General features: G+C 43.8%; 1 protein-coding gene across 2 annotated transcripts in view; it reads right to left on the reverse strand.

Annotated features, from left to right (window-relative positions):
- cacng5a (calcium channel, voltage-dependent, gamma subunit 5a) overlaps positions 1-24,229 on the reverse strand; it is a 182,907-nt gene that overhangs the window by 130,052 nt on the left and 28,626 nt on the right. The window contains exon 2 of one of the 2 annotated variants that reach the window (XM_077199191.1): positions 6,455-6,753. The exons of the other annotated variant lie outside the window; for it this stretch is intronic. The gene's annotated coding sequence lies outside the window, so the exon portion shown is untranslated. The remainder of the gene's footprint in view (positions 1-6,454; positions 6,754-24,229) is intronic. 2 annotated transcript variants of the gene reach the window in all.

The following is a 24,229-nucleotide window of genomic DNA, read 5'->3' on the forward strand; positions in this document are numbered from 1 at the left end:
TTGGCCATATTGCCCATAATTTATTTCCTGCGTGACCTGTAAAGTCACATCCACAAACCTATAGTATATTGTTTGGTCACACCACAAGGTGTCACTGTGGCCTCAATGCTTCAGCACTGCCACTCTGAGATCGATTGCTATGTCTTGGGTAAAACACGCCCCCCCTCATTAGCATACAGAGCAATTAATGTAAAAATAAATAAATGCATGAATAAATAAATGTATAAATAAATAAATGTATACATAAATGCATATATACATAAATAAATGTGAACATAAATAAAATTTAAAATAAATGCATAAATAAATAAATGAAAAAATAAATAAATGTGGAAAAAATATAATTATACATAAATAAGATATTTATATAAATAATATAAATAGTCATGTATTTATTTATTTTTACATTTATTCGCATATTTATTTGTTTATTTATTCATTTTTAATTTCTGCAGGTTTGGTCCTCCATATACTTTAAGAGAAGAGGAGAGATTCGCGCTTGTACTGAACACGTTTTAAGTGCAGGCATATTCTCTGAGCGAGCCCAGAGAAAATTATTTCAAGAGCAGCGTGTATCTGAGAGCGCGCGTCCAGTTCCCGCACGCGAGAAGAGAGATTAGCGCTCGGCACAGTGTTTTCCCTGGCGAGCAGAGAGATTTGTGCTCGGCACATTATATGCCGCGCACGAGCAGAGAGAGAACCTGCTCGCGCATTATATTAATGTACTTTTGCGCTACAATAATGCGCTCTCGACATTTGACAGGAAAATAACGCCATATTTATTTCTGAAAATCACACATCACACAACAATAGTGAACAGTTTTTGAACCAAAAATATATTGTCAGACAGACATGTGTAATTGTTAAATAAAATGTGTAAAGAACAATGAAAATGTAACTTTATTTACAAATAGTCCCAGGCGTTTTTCTTAGGAATGCTTAGAATTTTCTAAGCAATATTTTCTCCTCGTCACTCTCCAGTAATTGTTCCAGAGCTTGTTCCACCGTAAATCGTTTACTGCTTGTCATCATAAAAGTGCTAAAACAATAAATAGTGCTATAATTGTATAATAATAATTATAATAATGTCATAATCCAGATGGTTGTCATGGGGGGACCACACTGTGGTTGCAGCCGTTGTGTGTGCTGACGCGCAAAATACACTGCAGCTATTAACACCAGACAGAAGGAGATTCACATCACCATATGGAAAGAAGCGTAAATGGATGGAGAAGCATAGGTTACAGATGCAAAAAGGGATGAGCCTATGTCAACCGAGGAGTTTAAGTGTGCCAAGGTCAGACTGAAAATGATTTTAGCAGAGTCACGCAACAAATGTGTAAGGGAGGCAGCCCCTGTGGTAAAAACTGGTAGAAAGTAGTATAGGCAAAGGCTGACATTCAAATTGGGGATATCGTAGGACAGGTACAGCATGGAAGAGGGGCAGCAACGGGCTGTGGTTGAGACGGAACGATTCTAGCTGGCTGTGTGCAGGCCGCCGTGCTACGGTTTCGTAGAATTCTTGAAAACTTGAAGAGTCTGTTGGTTTATTTGTATAGGTTGTATAGTATTTACAGTCATTACGTTCCTGTGTATATTGCGTGAATGACGGGTGGTTGGGCAGATAATGTGTTTTGCGGTAGGTGGTATGCCATACGGAACCGTTGCCACTGAAACTGCATATTAACGCACCAGTGGGGCTCGACAGCCTTAGTCAAACGGGTTGGCGCGTATGGTTGGGTTGCGGAGAGATTGTGAGATTGTGGTTAGGTCTCAGCAGCAGGAGGGATGTAGAGGTCAGTAAGCTGGGCTGAGTTGAGAGGGGGACGGAGGGGGTTGACTCTGGGACGCCAGAGTAACTGTCGAGCCCTCTTGAGGTGTCGTGGGCTAGTCGAAGAAACACTGAGGATGGAAGATGCCCACTTGAAGACCCTAGAGATGTCCCCTACTTGGCTAAATCCAGACGGTTGTCGCGCTGGTCCACTAGGGAGACCACACTGTAGTTGCAGCCGTCGTGTGTGCTGACGCACCAAGTACACTGCAATCGTTAACGCCGGACAGAAGGGGAGTCACACCACCATATGGAAAGAAGCGTAAATGGGTGAAGCATAGTTTACTGTAAAGCTACGTCTTAGTGTTGCTTATCTTGGCGAAAGCCGAGTCATATCAGCATGAAGTTTTAACATCTACTTTCGTGTAATGGAAATCATTCCTTCAGACATCCCACCTATCAATCCACCAGAATACCAAATGGAGGTCTGTGCACCTAAGTGGAAAGAGATAGAGCAGGTTGTGAGAAAGGCAAGGGCTTCATCATCTCCAGGGCCTAATGGAGTTGTACTAACAGAGTGCAAAAGAGTGCTTCAGGAATTCTATGAATTCTGTGAAAATTGATAAAAGTGGCATGGGAAAAGCAGGTTGTACCTAGAGCATAGCGCCGAGCAGGTGGAGTCTTTATACCCAAAGAAAACAAGCATCAGTCAGTTTCGTCCTATTTCACTATTAAACGTCGAAGGTAAGATTTTCTTCAGCATTATTGCTCAGAGATTGTCAACCTACCTATTAAAGAATGGCTTCATTGACACTACCCTGGCATGCCAGGGTTCTCAGGATGCTTAGAACACATCAATGTTATCTGGCAACGAATTCAATCAGCTAAAAATGAGAGGAAGGAGCTCCATGTGCATTCCTGGATTTGGCTAATGCATATGGTTCAGTGCCACATGAGCTCCTTTGGGCAGCATTTGATTTTTTCAGGGTACCGATGTCGATAACAAATTTAGTGAAAGCCTATTTTGGAGATTTGCAATTTAGTTTCTCTACTCCAGAATTCAGCACTACATGGCAATGCTTAGCGGTTGGAATAATGGCAGGTTGCACCATTTCTCCACTGGCTTTTACCATGGCAATGGAAGTAATCATTAGGGCATCAAAATGGGTAGTAGGAGGAGAGCGCTTGGCTTCTGGGATGCGACTATCACCAATCAGAGCATACATGGATGACATGACAACCATGACTACAACAGTAGCCTGCACTAATCGGTTATTGGGTAAGTTAACCGATAACATTGAATGGGCACGAATGCAATTTAAGCCCTCTAAATCAAGAAGCATCTCGATAATTAAAGGCAAGGTAGTAGATATTAACATTCTTCATTAATCGTGAGGCAATACCAACAGTTTCTGAGAAGCCAGTGAAGAGTCTTGGGAGATGGTACGATGGGGATCTAAAGGATACAGTTTGAGTGGGAGAAGTTAGACGACAAGCAGTGGAAGGGTTGAAGAGCATAAAAAGCTGCTCTCTACCAGGCAAACTAAAACTCTGGTGCTTTCAGTTTGGTCTACTGCCGAGGTTGCTGTGGCCACTGACTGTGTACGAGGTTTATTTGACAACAGTGGATAAGCTGGAAGCTATAATAAGTTCAGATATCAGGAAATGGTTGGGAGTTCCACGCTGCCTCATCAGCGTGGGACTTTATAGTAAAGGAATATTGCAGCTGCCAGTCTCTGCTTTAACTGAGGAGTTTAAGTGTGCCAAGGTCAGACTGGAAATGACCTTAGTAGAGTCATGCGACAAATGTGTAAGGGAGGCAGCACCTGTGTTAAAAACTGGTAGAAAGTGGTCAGCAAAGAAATCTGTGGAAGAGGCAAAGGCTGCCCTTCAAATTGGTGATATCGTGGGACAGGTACAGCATGGAAGAGGGGGTTTTGGGCTCAGTTTAGCTCCTCCTAAATGGCCCAAGGCAGCCCCAGCTCAAAGGAGGAAGCTGGTAGTCAACGAGGTGCGAAAGCAGGATGAGAGGATGAGGTGTATAAAGGCCATTTCCCAGGCCAAGCAGAGAGAGTGGATGAGATGGGAGAGTGTGAAACAACGCAAGATGGGCTGGCAAGACCTTTGGTCAATGGAAGAGAGTAGGATCAGTTTCCTTATCAGGTCAACATATGATGTTCTCCCATCACCACAGAACCTAAACCTCTGGGTAGGAGAGGATCCCTCTTGTCCTTTGTGTTCATCACATTACGGCACAGTTTGACAGGATGTAAGGTGGCTCTAAGCCAAGGTCGGTTTACGTGGTGCCATGACCAAGTACTCCGATGTTTGGCTTTAGCATTGGAAGATAAGCGTAACACGAACAGTAAGTTGCCACCTGTTCTAGCAAAACATTACACACAGAAGACAATATTCCTCCGCCCAGGCGAGCAACCACCAAGAAAAGGTGTTAATACCAATTCTCGCCCAGGACAACTGGAAGCTGCTAGGGACTGGAAAATGCTGGCTGATCTTGATCAACGGCTTATTTTTCCACCTGAGATTGCCACCACTAACCTACGACCAGATATTGTTTTGTGGTCTGGATCAGCACGCATTCTTCAACTGATAGAGTTAACAGTGCCATGGGCGGATGCTGTAGATGAGGCATATGAGAGGAAGAATCTGCGGTATGCTCAGCTGGCCACTGAAGCAGAACAGCGAGGATGGAGAGTCCGGGTTTATCCAGTGGAAGTGGGTTGTCGAGGATTTGTGGCACACTCTACAACCCGGTTCCTTAGAGATGTCGGATTCAGTGGCCAAGAGTTGTGTCGCACAGTACAGAACTTATCTGAAGCAGCAGAGAGGAGCAGCAACTGGCTCTGGTCGAGAAGGAAAGATTCTGGCTGGCTGTGTGCAGGCCGCCACGCTACGGTTTCGAAGAATTCTTGAAAAACTTGAGTCTATTGGTTTATTTGTATAGTTTGCATAGTTATTACAGTTATTACGTTCCTGTGTATTTTATGTGAATGTGGATTGGTGGATAGATATTGTGTTTTGCGGTAGTATGCCATACGGAACCGTTGCCAATGACCTGCTTTAATGTCAGAAGTGGGGCTCGACAGCCTTAGTCAAACGGGTTGGCGCGTATGGTCGGGTTGCGAAGAGATTGTGGTTTGGTCACATGTGAACTACGAGGAAGGAGCAACCTCAGCAGAAGGAAGGATGTAAAGGTTAGAAAGCTGGGGTGAGTTGAGTGGGGTACGGAGGGGGGTAACTCTGGGATGCCAGAGTCACTGTCGAGTCCTCTTGAGGTGTCGTGGGCTAGTCGACGAAACACTGAGGACGGAAAGTGCCCACTTGAAGACCCTAGAGATGTCCCCTATGCAGCTCAATCCAGATGGTTGTCATGGGAGGACCACACTGTGGTTGCAGCCGTTGTGTGTGCTGACGCGCAAAATACACTGCAGCTATTAACACCAGACAGAAGGAGATTCACATCACCATATGGAAAGAAGCGTAAATGGATGGAGAAGCATAGGTTACTGTAAAGCTACATCTTAGTTGGTGCTTATCTTGGCGAAAGCCGAGTACAAATCAGCATGAAGTTTTAACATCTACTCTCGTGTAGTGGAAATCATTATGTTATATATATATATATATATATATATATATATATATATATATATATATATATATATATATATATTATAATTGTTCTGTCTCTCTCTCATATGTCTGTGCGCTCTCACTCCGTAAAGCCTTGTTTATACTCGACGCGTCCATTCGCTTTCTGTCGTCTCTGCCACTCAACGCTGTTTGCGTAATAGTATATAGTACCACCCCTTGCAAGGCTACAGAGTCCTCCGATTTGCTAGAATACGTCATGGTAACCTTCCTCTGATTGGGTAAGAAAAATATTCCTCCATCGGCATTTTTCCATTGGTTGTTGCTCGTGAATCTGCCAAATAACATAGATTTCATTGGCCTTTGACGAAGTGGTATTGCGCAACAAAGAAGTGTGTATACAAGCCGGGTAAGTTTGTTATCACTGTTTTCAGCGGAATCTGAGGAAGACGGCAAAAAATACAAAATACAATGCTCCTATACAAAAGGAGTGGCTGGAATATTGATCAGCTAAGATGCGGGATTGGATGATGACTAATTTGACGTGTTTTTGAAAACAAACTTGTGATACTGTGTTATTATCGTCATCAACGAATAGCAGTTTGGATTTATATTTGTTTAGAGAGAGAGTCTGTAATACAGGTAAGATGAGAGAGTGTTAATGTTGAACGGGAGTGGGCAGGTTGAAAATGTAAATGAAATGTTCTTTTTTAGTTTGATCTGTTTTACTTTGCTTGACAAAAAATGAAATAGTTTCTTAATCTAACACTTTTAAACCTGAAAATCTAGAGTAGACCTTTAGAAACAATACTGAGGTCATTGTGAATTCCAAACAGCAGAGAAAATCAAAGAAAGCCAGGATGAACATTGCTTTGAGCATACAGACTGTGTTAACAAAGTGGTAAAATGCGTGGAGGGTGGAGGTGCATCTGGTGAGTAAGTATCTATGTAGAGGTTGTCTGATATTAGGGCATGCAGGTTGGGATTTGTTAATGCCTTTGATGAGGAGTGAAGTCTGCAGGTTATTTATTGCTGGGGAAGGTTTGCAAAAAATTTGTTTATGGAAAAACTGGATACCGCTTAAAGCCTTTGATGGAACTGACTTGGAGACCCGTAGAGTGGTTGAGATATGACATGAATGGTGTGATGGATAAAGAGAAAATTTGGGGAGTGGCAGTTTGGAGGTGAGATTAAATTTAAAACATTTCCAGGCTGTCCAGTTGGATTTGAGGGTCCTCTGAGAGACTGCTTGCATGGAGTCAAGGGATGCATCCAGGAGTGACTTCAGAGAGTGTTTTAAGGGAAGATAGATTTTGAATATGGTGGTACTCTGGGTTTGGAGTTCGATTTGCCTCCGGTGCCAATGACTTGAATTTCTGAAATGAAAAATGAGACAGAGAGTAAGCCATTTAATTTTTTTTCCCTCCTGGGTCGTGTTTGGCTGTAATAATAAACTAATTGCAAACAGAAATTCAGATTAGGTGTCCTAGGATTGGCATTAATATAGGGTAATGGAAACTACTTTTTTTTTACTTTTTTGGCAATGGACTACTTATTTGTTATCTAGAATGCTGTACTAGAATACTTTTTGAGGACCATTCCTTTCCCCATAGGAAGACTGCAAAGACAAGGGGATACAGTTTGAACAGGAACTGAGGAGGCGTGAACCAGTGGCCTTGGTAAATTTCCCCGAAGCTGGAAGTGCGTGTACAGCAAATCAGTGTACAATTAAATATTGTTGGGGAGGGAAAAAGATCATGGCATTTTATTGCTTGAGAAGTTATCGTTAAGTTATCATTCATTTCTATAAGTATTCATTTGTTGAGGCAAGTTAGGGTTAGGGAGCTTTGATAGAAAGGGAGCAAAATTAGGGAGAGAAAGGAGGTGCAACCTTGGGGAAATATGTGCATGATGAAATTTATGTCGGGAACACACTACATGATTTTCAAAGTCTTCGGACCGCTGTTCTTCTCACATTGCACGACTGTCTGGGGTACAATTTAGTTGCTGTTGTGTGCACACTACATTAAGTATCTGTGATAGGGGTTCACACATTACATAACTTTTCAATTGGAAGAATTGCAGACATCTCTGCCTGGTCTACAAATTACGTTTCACAATCAAACAAAGACAAGATTGATACAGGAAATAACGTAAGTTCACACATGAGACAGGAGTTCTCGTGTGAAACCGAATTTCTTCCTGTTAAAAAGGGTAGGCTGCAAGAAGCTTTTGATACAAGTTGTCTGTCCTCTGATTTGCAGCGAAAAAGAAAAAAAGCGAAGAATATGAAAGAAATGTCTACAAAACTGTCAGCGAGTGAAAATTGGGGCTAAAATTATGCAGAATGTACCTAATAATAAATGAAGAGAGAAGAGTACCCACTTGGAAAAAAGTACACTGTCTAGGACAGGCCTGCAGAGTTCAGTTCCAACCTTGCCCCAACACACATACCCGTAGTTTTCAACATTGGTGAACCACGTGCCGCGACAAACACATTTGATTATTATACTTGCTTGACATTGGAGAAAGTGACAATGTTGCCTACTACACATCACATCGTTTAAATTATTGCAAACTTGTCTGCATGAAGATCAGGCTACGTTCACATACTGTCAGTCCAAATCCGGTATTTCTGTATCTGATTGGAATCTGATCTAAATTTATTGACTGTCCAAATTGTGTATTGCAACTGTTTAGATCTGATTTGTGTGTCCCATGCCACTCTTTTATTTTCCGGGATATCTGCATTGGCTTCTATGGCAATAACGTTGTGTTGATAGATATGCAACAATAACAACATCTGACCTTTACATTTTACGTGGTGTGAGGAAGTCACATAAACCACATGAAATCAGTCCAATGGTGTGGCGGAACGTCAGAGGCGGGTGACGTCATGAACCAATAAACTACAGTATAAAGCCTGCCCAAAACATAGCAGCGCTAGCTTTATAAAAGTCTGAAGTAGTCAGTGACAGGCTAGTAGGAGATGGCAAGGTGACACAGTGTCTCGTTCCCTCTTCAAGGAACCGAGGTTACAGTTGTAACCGAGGTGTTACCATTTAAGGGAACTCGCGCTGCATCGATTGACACTGAGGGAACGTCTATACTAACGCCACCATAGCGAGAAGAATCTGTCCAGTGTGAAATCGCAAGGAGCAGCACTAGGAGGAGAGCACAGGACCCTGGTGTAGAGTCCAAGTTTAAAGAGTAGAACCTTACAAATGTGTGCGGTGAGGACAACCCTGCCACATCACAAACATCTTGGAGAGCAACTCCTGACATAAGTGCCTTGGAGGCCACCATACTCCTAGTAGAGTGGGAATGGAAAGCCATAGGTGAAGGCTGTCTGAACGACTCATAAGCAAGTGACATAGCCTCGACCATCCACTTGCTCATTCTCTGCTTTGATGCAGGGGACCCTTGTTAGGGGACCCAAAACATACGAACAGCTGCTCAGGTTTACGCCACAGGGCAGCTCTGTGGACATAGGCATCTAACGCCCTGACTGGGCATAGCAGATTATTCTTTTCCTGGTCCGAGTTTTGGAAAGGAGGAGGACAGAAGGCCTGCAGCATAATAGATCTAGCCACATTAGAGGGGACCTTTGGAACATAGCCTGGTCTAGGATGAAGGAATGCTTTAACCATGCCAGGTGCAAATTAGAGCGTGGGTACCCCCCGGCCTGCGATGGGGGTATGTGGTGAGCAGGACGAGGCCAAGGGCCGTGAGAGAGCGGCACAAGACGCACCGGTCTCGTATCTCTCACGGAAAATCGGAAGCATTAAAGGAGGAGCGACGACAGTGGGGATCGAGAGAGGAACACGCCTGCTTTTATGTTGTGTTTTGTTTCTGTTTTGTGTGGCCAGCAGTCGTCCATGAGGGGCTGCTGGCTTATACTTTTTTAAAATTTGTTTTATTTGATTAAAATGTTTGAATGTTCGCCGGTTCCCGCCTCCTTCTTCCCTGAATCGCAAACATTGCTACAGTCAGAAACCTGGCTGGTTTGCCAGGTTCAATGGCTTGTAGGGAGCCAGGGAAAGGCCTTGAAGGACAATGGCCAGATCCCATGTCGGCACCCTGGTACGAGCTGCAGGCCTCAGCCTCAGAGTACCACGGATGAAACGAGATACCAAAGGGTCTTTACCCAAAGACATTCCACCCAAATGAATGTTGTAAGCACCTATGGCCGCCACATAAACCTTTTTAAAAAAGCCACTATGCAATTTTCCAAAAAAATTGGAGAACCACTGAACTAAGGAAAAGGGATATGTAAAATTGCACAAGTGCTTCTGCTAAAGAGTGCAATGTCAATACAGCCTGTTACCTTGATTCTAATTTCTCATAAGCTTAATTGAATTGTTCTAGAGAGAAAATTATAATGTTATTTTTAATAACATAAAAAACTACGTAAAAAAATAGCTATCAAAATGAATGTTGGTAACTGCAGTTTGATTTAAAGTTATGACAAAAAGTTAAAATATTCAAAGACTTATTGTCAACTAAAACTAGAATAAACTATGAAAGATAAAATGGCTAAAATGTGACTAGGACCAATAAGCATTTTTGTCTGAAGATGAAGACTAAGACTAAATCAAAAATGGCTGCCAAAATTAACACTGGTGACATCTAGGCCCAGTTTCAAAGACAGGGCTTAGATTGAGTCAGGATTGGGCCGTAGTTCAATTAGGACAGCGGTTCTCAAAGTTTGAGGAATAGAGACGTGACAGGTGGGGCGCGCAAAACGGGAGGAAATTTTCCTTTTTATGCCTTTATATCTTTATTCGTTGATGGTGAGTCCGAATCGTCAACTTCATCTTTGCAGCAACACAGAAAACCCCAGTTTATTAATAAACAATGAAATGACTCCTTGCTATTTTTTACACATTCATAATCATTACTTTTGCCGGTTCTTTGTGGCAAGCTTTATGCGTGCGCGGCAATATACCGCTCATTATCCTGTATAGCCTATTTAAGTAATTAAATCAATATAAAGGGGCAATTTGTCCACTAATGGCTTAAATGAACAACTACTAGTCGACTAGAAAAAAACTTTAGTTGGAGACAGCCCTTATTCCGCATATTTTCGAACCAGGAGGCCATTCTGTGTTGAGCGAGCGACCCTGAGCGGAATGGGCGAGCAGAGGAATATTCAGAAATGCGTTCTCCGCTCACATGCTCTGATCGGAACAAAAGAATATTAAAATATTTAATCATTAGTTTACACTGCCCATCATTTTAATCCCATATCAAACACAGTATGTTATGTCTATTTCAATATGTGTAAAATATATTTTTTTTTTATTTCACGTTTTTAAGTATATTATGTTAGTCCACAGCCCCCAACCAGGGGGTGCTGATGCTATGACAAGTGGCACTTTTATTTCTTTTCTATTTTTGAACTTGATACAAATTTTGACACAACTGCACTTTTATTTTCTCTATTTTTGAATTGCATGCAAGTTATGAAACAGCTGCACTTTTATTTTCTTTATTTTTGAACTTGCTGTTATTTGATGCAGATAGTTAGTTTGTATTTAGATACAACTTGTTACTATACTGATACTACTTGTTACTTCAATTAATTGGAACATTTTAAGCTTGGTGCATATTTCATTAGCATTGTGTTGGGACGATGGGGGCAGGTGGGGCTTGAAAATTCCCCCTTGTCCAAAGTGGGGAATGACCGAAAAAGTTTGAGAACCACTGAATTAGGACATTTAAGTAGCTTTTTTTAAATGTACCTAAAAAAAATGAATGAATGCTGTGCATCAATACAAAAAAATGACACTAAAGTATTTTAGGAAATGTCAGTGCATGTTAATTTCAGTTAAAACAGCTAAAACATGCATTTTAGTCTTGGCCAATCTGTTAAGAGAAACAGTGAAGGATGTTGGTAAACTAGTAGGTATTGGCACACAATTCGAAAGAGATTTTGAAGAATCTAAGAGATATTGGAATCAAGTTAATGCAGCTGACCAAAAGTAGAAAATTAAGTTGGCACACTATCTTCAAGGAAGATCTTCTCATACCAATTCCAGAATAGTTCAACCTTTTCATAACTCAGTCCTGATTGGGGTCAAGACTGTCGCTATCCCTATTATCTTATGAGACTGATTCTGTTCAGCAATGGTAGGCAGCAGTAGCACTCTCTCTCATTTTTATATAGCCTTGCCTATGCCCCCTGCATCCAATGAAACCCATCTATCCATTTAACAACTGGCTCAACAGGCAAATATCAGTTTTCAATTCAAAACCCAACTGAAGAAATTAGTCCACAGTATGCACCCATGAATTGGGCCATTCCAACTTTGTAAAAAAAAACGAATTCCCGGATTTCAGTAAACTTCCAGTAAACAGTGCAAACAGATGCTAGTGAGAAGATTTCAGATGATGCCAAGTTCGCCAACATTAGATCGACATACAAAACTACCAGATACAATCCTTATATTGCAATCATTATGATCACAAGCTGCAATCTTCGATTAACATGTTCATTATGTCTGCTTAAATTATTACAAGATTTTTACTAACCACATGATTTCCATTACACGAGAGTAGATGTTAAAACTTCATGCAGATTTGTACTCGGCTTTCGCCAAGATAAGCACCAACTAAGACGTAGCTTTACAGTAACCTATGCTTCTCCATCCATTTACGCTTCTTTCCAAATGGTGATGTGAATCTCCTTCTGTCTGGTGTTAATAGCTGCAGTGTATTTGCACACACAACGGCTGCAACCACAGTGCGGTCCCATCATGACAACCGTCTTGATTGAGCAGAGTAGGGGACATCTCTAGGGTCTTCAAGTGGGCACCTTCCGTCCTCAGTGTTTCGTCGACTAGCCCACGACACCTCAAGAGGGCTTGACAGTGACTCTGGCATCCCGGAGTCACCCCCCTCCGTCCCCCACTCAACTCAGCCCAGCTTACTGAGCTTTACATCCCTCCTGCTGCCGAGGTAACTCCTTCCTCGTAGTTCACATGTGACCTAACCACAATCTCTCACAACCTCTCCACAACCCGACCATACGCGCCAACCCGTTTGACTGCGGACGTTAAAGCGGTCAGTGGCAACGGTTCCGTATGGCATACTACCGCAAAACACAATATCTGTCCAAACACCAATCCTCATTCACGAAAAATACACAGAAACGTATATACTGTGATTACTATGCAAACTGTACAAATAAACCAACAGACCGCCATAGCATGGCGGCCTGTACACAGCCAGCCAGACTCTTTCCGTCTCAACCACAGCCAGTTGCTGCTCCTCTCTGCTGCTTCAGATAAGTTCTGCACTGTTCGACGCAACTCTTGGCCACTGAATCCGACGTCTCTGAGGAACTGGGTTGTGGAGTGTGCCACAAATCCTAGACAACCCACTTCCACTGGATAAACCCGGACTCTCCATCCTCGCTGTTCTGCTTCAGTAGCCATCTGAGCATACCGCAGTTTCTTCCTCTCATATGCCTCATCTACAGCATCCTCCCATGGCACTGTTAACTCTATCAGTTGAACAATGCGTGCTGATCCAGACCACAAAACAAATTCTGGTCGGAGGTTAGTGGTGGCAATCTAAGCTGCGCCCATTCACTCAACACGCACACACATAGCGAGAGCGAGTCAATGAATCCATGAACCGTGACAGTACCCCCCTCCTAGGAACGCCGCCTGGCGTTCCCAGACACCCTTACCTGTCGATTGTAATCATCGATAAGGGAGCGGTCCAGGATGTTCCTGGCAGGAACCCAACTTCTCTCCTCCGGACCGTAACCCTCCCAGTCCACCAAGTAGTGGAATCCGCGTCCCCTCCGCCTTGAGTGCAGAATACGGTTAACCGAATACCTTGGTTCCCCATTTACGAGTCGCGGCGGGAGGGGAACAGGGGCAGGCGGATTAATATGAGAATGAAACACAGGTTTAATTTTAGACACATGAAAGACGGGATGAATCCTCCTGTACGCTGGAGGAAGGTTGAGGCGGACTGCCACCGGACTAATGATCTTGGTGACAGTAAACGGGCCAATGAATTTGGGAGCAAGATTTATTAGAAACGGAACAGAGAGGAATATTCCTGGTGGAAAGCCACACTTTTTGACCAACGACGTATACGGGAGGCTTAGACCGGTGGCGATCGGCTTTAGCCTTGGTGCGAGCCCCCACTTGGAGTAGAGTCTCACGGGCTCTAGTCCAAGTCCGGTGACACCTCTGGACGAAGGCGTGAGCGGAGGGGACCGCGACCTCGGATTCGAGACTGGGGAAAATTGGTGGCTGGTAACCTAAACTACCCTAAAACGGAGACAGGCCCGTGGACGACACTGGTAATGAGTTGTGGGCGTACTCCACCATTGACAGTTGTTGGCTCCATGAGGAAGGATTCTTGGAGACCAAACATCGCAACACTCTCTCCAAATCTTGGTTGGCTCTCTCGGTCTGGCCATTGCTCTGGGGATGAAACCCTGAGGACAGACTGACAGTCGCCCCCAACAACTTAAAAAATTCTCGCCAAAATTTGGACACAAACTGGGGTCCCCTGTCGGAGACCAAGTCTACCGGGAGGCCATGTAAGCAAAAGACGTGGTCTTCGACTGTCAACGCTGTCTCCTTGGCTGAAGGTAATTTGGGCAAGGGAATGAAATGGGCCGCCTTCGAGAACCGGTCCACCACGGTCAAAACTACCGTGTTACCCTGAGAGGGTGGGAGGGCGGTTATTAAATCTAGCACAATATGGGACCAGGGTCTCGAAGGGACAGGCAGCGGTTGGAGTAGCCCATCTGGGGGTCGATTGGAAGTCTTACCAGTGGCACAAATCGAGCAAGCCAAAACAAAACTGTGAATGTCACGAGCCATACAGAATCGTTGCTCGACTAAAAACCTAGTGCGATTAACTAAAGGAACAGACTGTGCATGAAAAGCGCATTTCTCCACCTTGACAAAAAGCCCATTCTCTAGCAACCTCTGAAGCACTCGTCTGACGTGTTGAACGTGCTCCTGGAGAGACTAAAAAAAAATCAATATGTCGTCCAGGTAAACATATATGAACGCATCTACCATGTCTCTCAACACATCATTGACGAGTGCCTGGAAGACCGCGGGGGAGTTGGGAAGCCCGAACGGCATAACCAAATATTCAAAGTGCCCCCTGGGGGTGTTAAACGCGGCCTTCCACTCATCCCCCTTCCTAATGCGCACCAAATGATATGCATTACGTAAATCCAACTTTGTGAAGATTGATGCTCCCTGCAACCTCTCAAAAGCTGAAGACATCAACGGCAAAGGATAAGTATTCATTTACCGTGATGCTGTTCAGCCCTCGGTAATCAATACAAGGTCGCAGAGAAGCATCCTTCTTACCAACAAAGAAGAATCCTTCCCCCGCTGGAGAAGAGGAAGGGCGGATGAACTCAGTTGCTAGAGAATCAGAAATATAATTCTCCATAGCCTCCCTTTCTGGAGCAGAAAGCGAATATAACTTGCCCTTAGGCAGAGACGTACCTGGCAGTAAATCTATAGCACAGTCATAGGGACAATGCGGAGGAAGAGAAGCAGCCCGGGACTTACTGAACACTTCCTTCAGGTCGAGATACTCCGCTGGCACATTAGACACATTCACTGGCTCCTCTTGCAACACAAAACGAGAAACAGATGGGACGGCAGACGAAAGACATGAGGCATAACATTGATCACTCCAACTGGACACCGAGTTATGGCCCCATTCTATCCTGGGTCCGTGTTTAGCCAACCACGGATGGCCCAGGACAATAGGAGTGTGGGTTGACTGGGTGAGGTAGAGTGAGATCCTCTCAGTGTGGTTACCCGAAGTGATAAGTGAGATGAGTCCAGTGGTGTGAGTGATGCCTGGGAGTTCCTGTCCATTTAGTGCATAGATAGTGATGGGGTGTTCGAGAGTTGTGATGGGAATGTGAAGTTTCCTAGCCAAGGAAAAGTCCAGCAGATTACCCTCCGCTCCCGAATCCACCAGCGCCTGGCCGTTGAAGGATTGGTCTGCCCACTGGAGTCTCACTGGGAGGAGGGTGGCGCTCGAGGATCTGGTCATGGAAAGCCCGCCCGACAGTAGACTCCGTCCTACCGCCGGGCTTGGCCTTTTAAAGGACAGGTGGAGATGGCCGGGCTCTCCACAGTAGAGACACAGACCCCTCGAACGGCGGTGTTCTCTCTCCTCCCGGGAGAGCCGAGCTCGACCTACCTGCATGGGTTCCGGATCGTTCGCGGGGCTGACCGTGTTCGCACCTCTGAGCCCGGGAAACTCAACGAAATGAACCGCTGACGTCTGGAACGGTCGTCTCTCTCTTTGTTGTAGGCGTGCATCGACTCGTAGTGCAAGATCAACCAGTCTATGAAACGTCTTGGGTAGTTCCAGTGTATATATCTCCTTTTGAACACAGTCAGCAAACCCATGTAGGAACATGTCCCACTGCGCCTCCTCGTTCCATTTGCACTCGGCGGCCAACGTCCGGAACTGGATGGAGTAGGCAGACACGGAGAAGTTGTCTTGTCGGAGGTCGGCCAGTTGACTAGAGCCGCCTCGCGTCCGGCGACCGTGCGGTCGAATACGCGTCCCATCTCCTGCTCGAGTGCTTGGAACGAGGAGCAGCATTCGTGTTGATTCCGCCACACCGCTGTTCCCCACTGAGCCGCGCGTCCAGACAGTAGCGTCATCAACAGTGCTACTTTACTCTCCTCGGAGGAAAACGTCACAGGCTGGAGAGAAAAGAAAATTGAGCACTTAGTTAGAAAAGCTCTGCATATGTTTGGTTCTCCCGAATAGAAGGCGTGGGAATGTGCGGCTCTGGTCGATTGACAGGCACGTGCACAGGTAGGGCTCAACCTGTGCAGAGAACATGCCCTTTTTTTTTTGGTGGTGGTGTTTTTTTTCTTCTTCAATAAATCAATCCTATTGGTCACCCTTTACGTCTGTCTGTCTGTTTTAAAAATATTTAGCCAATAAATGTTTGTAAAAGAGCTTGTGTGAATCTTGTTCGATCCTCAAACTGTCAGTAAACCTGATAACTCCGCCCCCTCTATCGTGACTGAATGAACTGAAGCTCCGCAGCAGCCGCACAGCAGACAGCAGCTGAACGAAGTTTTGCAAGGGTAAATAAAGATCTTGTTGTTTGAATAAGTACTAAAAACTTTGTCTATAAAAGCTCATATTTTATTTATTTGATGTCTGACTGAGACATGTGGGACCTGAGAGAGATGGTCTAGGCTAGAATTTGACATCAAGTCATAGCCAATACATAGCCTACACTTAAATAGCCTGTGCATACAGTAGCATTTCATCTTTTATAAAATGCGATTTTGGCCAAATGTATTTTACAACAGGAAAAAACTGAGCGCCTGTATAGCTACAACAAACTTAACCCATTGATGAAAATGTAATGTGAGGCCACCGGCGCCGTTTTAATGACAGACAAAATGCACATTTGCACACATTCGCTGGTCAAAAACCCCGTAACTGTATTTGAGTTTGACTTTTGTAAAATGTTAACAATATATTTATAAGTAATACAACAACATATAATTTGTTTTTACCATCGGAAAATCATAAGCACAGGCGCGCCCCCGCGCTGTTTCGTACTGAAACTACACAAAGCGACTGAGTGATCCTCGTCGTCACCTAGGTAATATATTTTTAAGAAATTTTCTTCTTTGATTTATGATTGCTGATACACTTAATTTATTAACATTTCATCTTGTTATGGTAATAATATTAAATTATGGTTAATTCAAGGCTGTTGATATGCACGTATTCGCTATATTTTTTTAATCTATGGTATTCTATACTCTCCGCTCGTCCTCACATGTATAAATGTAGTAAAACATGGTTTTACTACAGTAATGTTGTACTAGTAACAAAAAAAAAAACATTATAGAAGATCACTGTGAAATCTTTATATTTTATCATGCAGAATGTAATTCATGATTTAATTCATTCCAATGCATAATTTATTTGATCCAAAATACATCAAAAACAGTAATATTATGAAATATTTTTACAATCTAAAATAACTGTTTTCTATTTAAATATTTTAAAAAGTAATTTATATCTGTGATCAAAGCTGAATTTTCAGCATCATTACTCAAGTTCAGTACTCTTCAGTGTCATGTGGTCCTTCGGAAATGCTTTTCACTGCAACTGTACTTTTCACACTATTTTATTTATTTATTTTCATTGCTGGCTTATTTTAGCGAAAGTGTAGTGAACAAGGGACCTTCAAGAGACCAACATTCCTGGTCCTCCACAGTATCAAGTTTTTGCCAGGTAGGCGGATACATGTTGGATATGCTATGGTTGTATGGCTACCATTGTATGGCTATAGTTTCTTATAATCTGGAATTGAGTTGGACATAATTATTTAAATTATATTTCAAAATAGTTTCTCAAAAATACTTGACTCATGTTTATGTGTGACATTGAGAAGAGGGGAAGGTAGAGCAATGTTAACCAAATAATACAAATTAGCTTATGAAACCAAACAGAAAAAATATGTATATTTTATTGAACTTTTTGTGCGCAAAGAACAATATATATATATATATATATATATATATATATATATATATATATACACACATTTTTTTATAACTATAACATTTATTAAAAAATATATAAATGATATAACAATTTTTTGTACTTATATGAATTCTGATTACATGGTGGGGGAAAAAAGGGAGGGGGTGCCCTTTGTCAGTTTCAGCACATGCCCCTCAAAAGGTCTGTGTACGGCCCTGTCGATTGAAGTTGGGAAGTTCCGGGGAAACAGGCGGGGGCTGAGCTGGGGCAGTGGGACCTCTCAGCCGTTGTAATTGAGAGGTGAGCTCGGACACCTGCGTTACCAAGGCCTGTATTGCCTGACCCGAGGATCCGATCTGCTCATCTTGACGATCCATACGGACACGGTTCTCTGAGAACATGTGCCCGAGTTCGGCAGCACTCGCTGAATCCATGGTCTGGTCAGATGGTTCTGTTACGGCACAAAGGAACAGTCAAGGATTCAATAGCAAGTGAGTACAGGTGTTTATTAACACAATGAAAGAGGAAGTGCAGGTCCAAAAATAGGCAGATCTCCAGGCTAGGCAACGCAGGACTCAGTGGGCAGAAGATGAGACCGGAAAAACAACGATCCTCCGAACAGGTCAGAATTCACAACAAGGCAACAGGCGCGTGACAGTATCCTCCGAACAGGGCAGATTCCACGGCAATGGAAACAGGAACTGGAGCGAGGAGAAATGACAGTGAGGACCGGAGACCTCCACAACCATCTGACAAAGACAAGACGAAATGACAAACAATATGTAGTACATCCTCATTCAGAACAGCTGGCGCTGATCGGCTCATCAGTGGAGTTAACGAGCCGTGCTGATAAGCCGCGCCCATTCACTCAACACGCACACACATAGCGAGAGCGAGTCAATGAAACCATGAACCATGACACTAGCAGCTTCCAGTTGTCCTGAGCGAGAATTGGTTTTAACACCTTTTCTTGGTGGTTGCTCGCCTGGGCGAAGGAATATTCCTTCAATATATTGCCCCACAATATATCAAATTTGAAGGGCAGCCTTTGCCTCTTCCACAGATTTCTTTGCTGACCACTTTCTACCAGTTGTTAACACAGGTGCTGCCTCCCTTACACATTTGTCGCGTGACTCTACTAAGGTCTGACCTTGGCACACTTAAACTCCTCGGTTAAAGCAGAGACTGGCAGCTGCAATATTCCTTTACTATAAAGTCCCACTCTGCTGAGGCAGCGTGGAACTCCCAACCATTTCCTGATATATGAACTTATTATAGCTTCCAGCTTATCCACTGTTGTCAAAGAAACCTAGTACACAGTCAGTGGCCACAGCAAACTCGGCAGTAGACCAAACTGAAAGCACCAGAGTTTTAGTTTCCCTGGTAGAGCGCAGCTGTTTATGCTCTTCAACCCTTCCACTGCTTGTCGTCTAACTTCTCCCACTCGAACTGTGTCCTTTAGATCCCCATCTTACCATCTCCCAAGACTCTTCACTGGCTTCTCAAAAACTGTTGGTATTGCCTCACGATTAATGAAGAATGTTTTATCGACCACCTTGCCTTTAATTATCGAGATGGTCCTTGATTTACAGGGCTTAAATTGCATTCATGCCCATTCAATGTTATCGGTTAACTTACCCAATAACCGATTAGTGCAGGCTACTGTTGTAGTCATGGTTGTCATGTCATCCATGTATGCTCTGATTGGTGGTAGTCGCATCCCAGAAGCCAAGCGCTCTCCTCCTACTACCCATTTTGATGCCCTAATGATTACTTCCATTGCCATGGTAAAAGCCAGTGGAGAAATTGTGCATCCTGCCATTATTCCAACCTCTAAGCTTTGCCATGTAGTGCTGAATTCTGGAGTTGAGAAACTAAATTGCAAATCTCCAAGATAGGCTTTCACTGAATTTGTTATCGACATCGGTACCCTGAAAAAATCAAATGCTGCCCAAAGGAGCTCATGTGGCACTGAACCATATGCATTAGCCAAATCCAGGAATATCACATGGAGCTCCTTCCTCTCCTTTTTAGCTGATTGAATTCGTTGCCAGATAACATTGATGTGTTCTAAGCATCCTGAGAACCCTGGAATGCCCGCTTTCTGAACTGAAGTGTCAATGAAGCCATTCTTTAATAGGTAGGTTGACAATTTTCTGAGCAATAATGCTGAAATCTTACCTTTGACGTTTAATAGTGAAATAGGACGAAACTGACTGATGCTTGTAGCATCTTTTTCTTTAGGTATAAAGACTCCACCTGCTCGGCGCCATGCTCTAGGTACAACCTGCTTTTCCCATGCCACTTTTATCGATTTCCAGAGAATTCGTAGAACTCTTGAAACAGACCTCCATTTGGTATTCTGGTGGATTGATAGGTGGGATGCTCTCGGAATTGATATAGGCTCATGCCTTTTTTCATCTGTATGCGTTTCCTTCAAATATCTCTCTAGCTCAACCCTAGATTCTTTTAAAGTGCCATACTTCTCACTGGTGCATAACTTCTTTACGAATTTGAATGGGTCTTTATAGAAATTAGCCCTCGCACGCTCTTTCTTTTTGTAGCGTTTCCGTAGTCGCTCAGCTCTGCGTAATGTTGCAAGCTTATCTTTTATGGCCCTCTGTAAGAGATTGAGTCCCTCCTTCTGACATTGTTCTGCTCTTTTCCATTGCTTCCTGAGCTGCCTCCTTTCTCTAACTAACCCTTCAATTTTCTGCTGCCGTCTAGACATTCCAGGAGTAGTTTGTACTTTTTCATTCCTTTTTTCCACACCAACCCTCTCACTTCCATATGCGTAAATGATGTCCCCAAATTTATCCAGCTTCTTTTCAACTGTACCAGTTAATCTTTCCAATGCAAAGCATAGATCTGTGTTTACCATGTCCCATGGAGTTTTCTCACAAGCTCTTGGCCATCTAACTCCAGGCCTATGCCCATTGAGATTCTTTTCTTTCTTTTGCTGGTTAATCTGACCGGGTTCACAAGTATCACTGTGTTCATCACTAACTGTGCAAACCCTCCTCTCCTCTATGACAGGAGTGCTGATATCCTGCGAACTGTGGTTTGCTTCCTGTCGCTGGATTTCATTCGACTGAATTGACTGACTTAGTAAGAAGTACTGATTAATGCGAGGCCCTTGTCCCTTCTCTCTCAAGCATTTCATTTTCCCTTGATGAATCTTCAAACCCCTGACCGTTGTCGCCTTGTTCCAGCCACAGACAAAAGCTTGGAGTTCAATGACTTTGCTAAATGCAGAACCAGTTTTTTGTAAATTACTCTCCATACTCATATCTGTTTCCATTCCAAAGTCATTAACCATGTTGTCCAACATTGAGTCATCTTCCGCCCCCGCCCTCGCAGACTCTAGTGGTATTGTCCTCTTTAATTTATCAGAAGCCTTGGGCGGGTGTCTCCAGCATCCTGTAAATGCAGAGCTGGATACTGCCAACAAGGATAACTAACCCTTACCAGCCCCATTGGGGTCTCTTTCCTCCTGTCAGCTGTCTCTCCAGGCTGTCGCAAGGTCTTTCCCTTGTTGACACAACCTTTGTGCTTCAGAGTAGTTTGTGATAATTACATGAAAAGAGTTTTTGTTATAAAAAAACAGATTTGTGAGGATTAGTGCAACTGAAGGTGTCAGTATAAAAAGAAAACGCACGTCATTGTAACTGATGAATAATCTTTTTTGTTCATCATCATAACGTCAGCCCCATCTGATGTCCCTGGAACTTACATTTCCAAATCAGTCTGTTGCTGTCCATTGGCGAAGAGAAATATCATATCGCTTGGTGGTGCCAATATCCCTGGTTGGGATCCTTATTAATCTAGGGGGCTGTTTACACCTGGCCACTTCATGCGTTTTCTCAGATCGGATAGCTATCCGATCGTGGAAAGACCAGGTGTAAATGCCCTCCGAAACGCATTCGAGACGGATTTGAATCCGGTCACTCAAACCACTTCAGGAGGTGGTGTAGGCTGCATTCCAGACGAAACTGGACAAGTGTAAATGAGTAAAGTGTAAAAAAAATGCATCTGATTGTTGAAATCACATATGTAAATTTCACTCCTCCCAAAAATGCTAAAAAATAAACATGTGGGAGCGTGTTATAGGCTATATGTAATGTTATAGCCAGATATGACGGCACTACTGCAACACGCATTACCGCAGATGAGAAGCTGAGCATTTATTCATCAAGCCAAAGAGCAAAATATCGCAAATTAAAGTGAAAGAGAGTCGCAGACACTTCATCATCATTAAAAGTAAAGAAACGAAATGATCTTACCAGTGCTGTTGCCGCTCTCTCTAATTGCGGTCTTTGATTTTGATTTTAGCTGATGATCAATAAAATTAAGCTCATATCTGTTGCTTTCAGTGAACTCGTGGACTCCATTAAATCTGCATATAGCGCGGGAAATGAAGCTCTAGCATAAGTTCTGCCAGGAAGACTCGATGGTTACGTCACTCATTACCTTCTCATCTATCCAATCGTATACTTGTAGTATATAAAAGTATGCTTGTGGTATATAAGATGAGTACTTACACATGTCTGAGTTCGCAGATGCTGACGCTTCCATTTACCTCCCTCCTCCCCACCACCACCGAGATGGTTCCTTATATCTGAGAAAACGCATGAAGTGGCCAGGTGTAAACAGTCCCTAGGACATCAGGGTCATCAGGGCCTCGCCAGTACCAAGCAGTGTCCCCGTTACCACTCAGCCCAGTCCGCAATCTCCACATGCCAGCTTTCCCAAAACCACAACAGAAGTGCCCAGTCCCCTTCAGCCCAGACCACTCCCTTCTTCACCATGGGAGAATGTTGAACTTTCTTGGTATGACATTCAGCCATTTTGGCAACCCTTTGGAAATTGTAACAGTCAAATATCAAACATGTTCGTACCTCCCTGTACTTTCCTCAATGTCTGTGTCTTGAAGGATTGTGTTCAAATGGAAAGCTTGGAGGGTAAGCCTTGGAAAACTTCTATGAGAGATTTCTTGCTCCATTATCATGCCTCACCTCATGTCACCATGGGTGTTACTCCCTGTGAATTGTTTCTTGGATGCAAACTGAGAACAACCTTACACATTCTACTCACTGGGCCATCTACTTGTACTAATGCGCATGCGCGTGCGATCTGTGTTTGTGTTTGGAGCTCCGTCGAATTGATTCATTAATCGCTGATTTTCTTCTTTACCACTCATTTATAAACAAGCACTTTCTATTTTTATATCATGTGAACTTATCCTCGACACTATTCCTTATAAAAAACAATCGGATTGCTTTGATATCGCTACTTAGATCCAACTTTCCGAATCTCGGCTACTAGCCTTTAGCCCGCTAGCATTTCACGCGTGGCCTCGCGCCTATCGACCCTCTCATTTTACACCCGTTTGACTGAAAGGATACGTGTTATATCCATCATTTCAGTCCTAAATTAGTAGTGATATTGGTAGTATCACTACTAATTTACTGTTCATCTGTTATAATGGCGAACATATCGGATGTGTGTCTAACGTTACCTCTGAGTGCAGGTGAGGACACATTCGAGCTGGTTTCGGTACGATTGGAGCTGGAGTCGGTGGAGAAACAGATCCGCGTTCTGCTGGTGAAGCAAGCCGAGCTGCGAGATCGGCGATCAACGCTCGAAACATCACGCGCCGATGCTCACAAGTCAGTGGTTAGTAACTTTTTGACTCCGACTTCGTCTACTCCGTGCGTTTCTCTGCCCAGGAGGACGCGATCATCTCTGCCTTCATTCACTCCGGCACCGAGGCAACACCACGGACCCTGGGTGATCCCACAGCGGAAGACACGAGCCAGGACCAGACCAAGGACTTCCCCCCCCCTCCCGGTCTTCGAGATCTCCACCCGGAACCGCTTCTCCCCTCTTCGCGAGCCGGAACGTGACGCCGCCGTGATCATCGGCACTTCCATGGTCCGTCATGTCCGTGCTACCTCAGGTAAGCGTAAGGTGCGCACTCACTGTTTTCCTGGTGCTCGTGTTCTTGATGTCGCCGCACAGATTCCCGAGATCCTGAACGGTGACGAGCGCGTCGGAGCTGTGGTCCTACACGCCGGGACGAACGACATCAGGCTGCGGCAGACGGAGGTTCTGAAGAAGGACTACAGAAGCCTGATCGAGACGGTTCGCAGCACATCGCCTGAAGCAACTATCATCGTGTCTGGACCGCTTCCCACGTACCGACTAGGACAAGAAAGGTTCAGTAGATTATTTGCTCTAAATGAATGGTTAATGTCATGGTGTAATGAACAGAAACTGCTCTTTGTAAATAATTGGAATCTGTTCTGGGAG

Source organism: Siphateles boraxobius, unplaced genomic scaffold (genome assembly GCF_051911475.1).
Source record: "Siphateles boraxobius isolate OS27281-9 unplaced genomic scaffold, OSU_SipBor_1 41, whole genome shotgun sequence".
Taxonomy (NCBI): Eukaryota; Metazoa; Chordata; class Actinopteri; order Cypriniformes; family Leuciscidae; genus Siphateles; species Siphateles boraxobius.